Raw genomic sequence first — 4793 nt, forward strand, 5'->3', positions numbered from 1 at the left:
TCAACAAACTTCACAGCATTTTGAACAGTAGTTTTCATTTAAAAAACCACTCTCTTTGCTTATCCATGATAAACAATTCCTCATCCATTAAAATTTTAGCATGAGAAGGCAGCAATTCAGTCACACCTTCAGGCATCACTTATTCTAGTTCCCTTATTACTTCTGCCATATGTACAGTTACTTCTTTAACTAAAGTACTGACCACTCTCAAAGTCATCCATGAGGGCTGGAATCAACTTCTTCCAAATTCCTGTAAATATTGATCTTTTGACATCCTTCCCATGAATCAGGAATGTTGTTAAATAGCCTCTGAATTGGTGAATCCTTTCCAGGTTTTCAAATTTGCCCAGATCCATCCAGAAATTCCCTATCTATGGCAGTGATAGCCTAAAAAAAATGTTATTTCTTAAATAGTAAGACTTGAAAGTCATAATTACTCTTTCATCCAGAAGCTGTAGAATGAATATTGTTAGCAGGCATGAAAACATTAATTTCATTGTACATCTCCATCAAAGCTTTTGAGTGATCAGGTGCATTGTCAATGAGCAGTAGTATTTTGAAAGGAATTTTTATTTTTTATCCTGAGCCAGTCTCAACACTCTGTTTTAAGTATTCGGTAAACAATACTGTAAACAATGTGCTGTCATCCAGGCTTTGTTTATAGAGTACAGGCTGAGTAGATTTTCCATAATTCTTAAGGGCCCTACAGTTATCAGAATGTTAAATAAGCACTGGCTTCAACTTAGTCACCAGTTGCATTAACCCTGAACAGGAGTCAGCCTGTACTTCAACACTTTGAAACCAGACATTGACTTCACCTCTCTAGCTACAAGAGTCCCAGATGACATCTTCTCTCACTATGAGGTTCTTCTATGTAGATAATCTGTTGTTGACTATAACCACCTTCATTAATTACTTTTTCTACATCTTCAAAGATAACTTGCTGTAGATTCTATATCAGCACTTGCTGCTTGGCTTTAAACTTTTCTGTTACGGAGATGGCTTCTTTCCCAAAACCTCATAAACCAATCTCTGGTAGCTTCAAACTTTTCTTCCTCACTTCTCGCTTCTTCACTTCTCTCAGATGTCACAGAATGGAAGAGGATTTTGTCTGAATTAGGCTTTGGTTGAAGAGAATGCTGTGGCTGGCTTCTATGTACCCCACTGAAACTTTTTCCGTATCAGCAATAAGGCTGTTTTGCTTTATCATCATTCGCATGTTCACTGGAGTAGCACTTTTAATTTCCTTCAAAAACTTTTCCTTTGCAATCACAACATGGCTGTTTGGTGCAAAAGATCCAGCTTTTGAACTCCATTGGCTTTCAATATGCCATTCTCATAACCCATTTCTAGCTTGTGATTTAAAGCAAGAGGTATGCAACTCTTCCTTTCACTTTTAATACTCAGAGGCCATTATAAGATTATCACTTGGCCTAATTTCAGTACTGCTGTTGGCCAGAGGGGTACAGAGAAGCCTAGAGAGAGGAAGAAGACACAGGGGAATGGCCGGTTGTTGGAGTAGAAGGAACACACACATTTATCCATTATTTGTGGTCTTATACGGGTGTGATTTGTCCACCAAGAAATTTGTTAAAATTCCAAGCAGTGTTTAAAAAAAAAAAAAAGAATCTGTAAATTACCCTAAATAAAATAGATACTTATACGCCTCAAAGTTGCTTTCCTTATCCTGTACTTTAGGATTTAATTTCTTGATCATAAATCCTAAATCTAAAGACTAGTGGTGAGGTTCAAAATCTGGAACAAAACCTCTGGTGGTGTTAAGAGATACCTATCAGTTAAATAAATGAACCTTTCTTTCTGTTGGTCTGAACACTCTTTCCCCTAGCAAGCATCAAATAAAACGAATTCACATTCCATCTCCATGTTTCCTGAATTACAAACTGCCTCATAAAGTTGTTCTACTTAAATTAATGTGTCCCTAATATCAAAAGGTTATTGACTATTTCAACAATAAATAAATATTGACTCATTAAAGGACAAACCTCCAAAAACAGGAGTATCCAAGAAAGATCCTTCTTCCACACACTCAAGGTAAAAGATAATCATTCTTAACACAATACCATGATTCTACAAGCCTTTATTTATTTTAATTATTTTATTGTTGTTCAATCATAGTTGTCTGCATTTACCACCCCCCATGCTCTCCACCTCAGCCATCCCCACCTCCCTCCCTTGCTTCCCACCCCCCACCCTTGGTTTTGTCCATGTGTCCTTTTTTAGTTGTTCCTGATCTACAGGTCTTTAAAAAGCAAAGAGAGGACAGGGAGGAAGAAATACCACTTCTGACCACCTTCTAGCCCTAACTTTTTTTTCCTATCATTTCCCAGAATTAAGTTTTCCTTCACTTTTTAATTAATTCAAAATGTTTTGCCTAGTCCTATCATTACATTTCCTGTAAATATTTCAATTTACTTATAATGGAAATTAAATGTTTTAACTACATCTTGTCAGTGTTACATTGCAATATATTCCAATAAACTCAATCCAATAATACACTCCTTTCTAGTTTCCTGAACTGGTAAGTACCATCATGAAACCAACACTATTTCTTCTTTCATGAAGTCTTCCTTATTCTAACAAAATTCCATCTGAATTCACATTTAGAAACAAAGAAAAAAACAAAACAAAAACTACTCTCAAGAAATAATAAAAAACAGACAAGATCCAATTTTTCTATTTTTAAAGTTAACTGGACAAAATAAGGAAAATACTCAACAGTAAGAATTCTTCATCTATAAAGGTTTTTCCCTGTAAAACCTAATTAATTCAATGTATTATTTATATAACAAATTAAAGTAACCAGCTCCTTATTGTTTTTTTATTTTTGGAAAATGAACAACATAAACAAAGGGAAAAAGAACTCTCAATTCTTCAGAAAATGAGAAAACAGACATTATTTCCATGACTTCTACTATTATTACACTTAAAGGGGACATTTAAAAAGACCACTTACAAGTAAAGTTGATTTACTTTAGGAAATACTGTAGTATTTAAAAATTACTGTAGTATTCTCAGAATTAATCAGCAAAACAGTTTATATAATTTGACTGTCCATTTATTGAATACTACACATTTTAAATGCTATTTAAAATCAGAAAATATTAAATATGTAATACATTTACGAATACTAATTTTACACATTAAAGCACAAGCATATATAAAAATTCAAAAGATGTTGAAATGATTATCAAATATATCAATATTTTGTAGAAAACATTTAGACATGAAATTGTATAAATCTATTTTTAATCTTGACTTCAAAAAACATATTCTAAATAAATGGCCACTTACAGTTTCACTCAACTTCACTGATAAACCAACATACCTTTTAACCCTGTAAATCAAAGGTAAAGATGCATTCTTCATTGAAATTTCTCTCCTACCTCAGAAAACTAAAAAATTGTAGTTTACAAGATAAAATGGGATATAATGAGGAATATATGTGGGAGGTCTGAATCCCACTTTCATCTCTCCCTAAAGAAATTACATTGGATGGGTTACTTAACCTCTGTATGTTGTTTCCTCTTGATAAAACCCTTATAGATTGTTATGAAAAATCAGATTGTAACAAGTACATTAAATAAATAAATGGCAGCTACCTAAATGAGTATTATTAAATTAAGACCTGCTACCATTAACTTCCTATTGATTGTTATGGCAACACTGCAGAATATGAAGACCCACATGTAGAAGTTGAACTCAAAATTGCTATCAGTTTTCCTTCAGAATCATTCAGTTCTTTAAAGCCAGACTGGCCCTTGCTGGTACAGCTCAGTGGACTGAGTGCAGGCTGTGAACCAAAGAGTGGCTGATTTGATACCCAGTCAGGGCACCGTGCCTGGGTTGCAGGCCAGATCCCCAGTAGTGGGAGAGCAAGAGGCAACCACACATAGGTATTTCTCTCTTTCTTTCTCCTTCCCTTACCCTCTCTTTAAAAATAAATGAAATCTTTAAAAAAAAAAAAAAAAAAGAAGGGCAGATTGGAGAATCATGATAAAATAGTGATTCCCATGATAGTATATTTCAAACAACTTAACTAGTCTTTCATCATGATGCTTAAGTGCTATAAAAGAATCTTCTTAAATCCATATATCCAAATACTACACCATGTTTAGGGGGTTCCTAACAATGAGTAACACATTGATAGATTTTTATAAATCTTTCCAAGTACTTTCATATCAAAGTTCTATCTAAACAATGGGGTCAGGAAACTACCTGCAAAGCTGTAGTCTATAAGTTTAACATGGTTAAATAAGGTTCATAAGAAACAATTAATTCAGTGGAACATAGGAGGAAAAAGAAATTATCTCCATTTTGTTGGTCACTTACCAACCACCGACTTCATTAAGAACATTATGAGGTTACACAAGATTGGCTGAGCAGAGAATAAAAAAATAAAACGTGTACAGAAAAATATTATGAAAGAAATATGATTTCTAATATTAAGACAAAAAAGAAAAACGAAGAAGAATTAAGGGAATAATCCACAATCCCTTCCCAAATCAGATTTTCTCTCATTTTGTTATACTAAAAAAACTGAAGAGTTCGGAATTACAACTAAAGAGACAGAAACAAAATCTTACAATTATAAGTTGTAGATGAACCAATTCCAAGCATAGTAAAACTTTACTTTTATATGCCCTATTTGAGAAACCAGTTAAAACTGCAAAACAAGAAAATAATCCAAATAGTGTTTTTCAATTAACTCTACTGAACTTGAATATCTTTTAACCACAAGTAAATAAATTATTCTTATTTTTTTCACTTAGTAA

Source organism: Sturnira hondurensis, unplaced genomic scaffold (assembly GCF_014824575.4).
Source record: "Sturnira hondurensis isolate 20B ecotype Veracruz unplaced genomic scaffold, ASM1482457v3 Scaffold0022910, whole genome shotgun sequence".
Classification (NCBI taxonomy): domain Eukaryota; kingdom Metazoa; phylum Chordata; class Mammalia; order Chiroptera; family Phyllostomidae; genus Sturnira; species Sturnira hondurensis.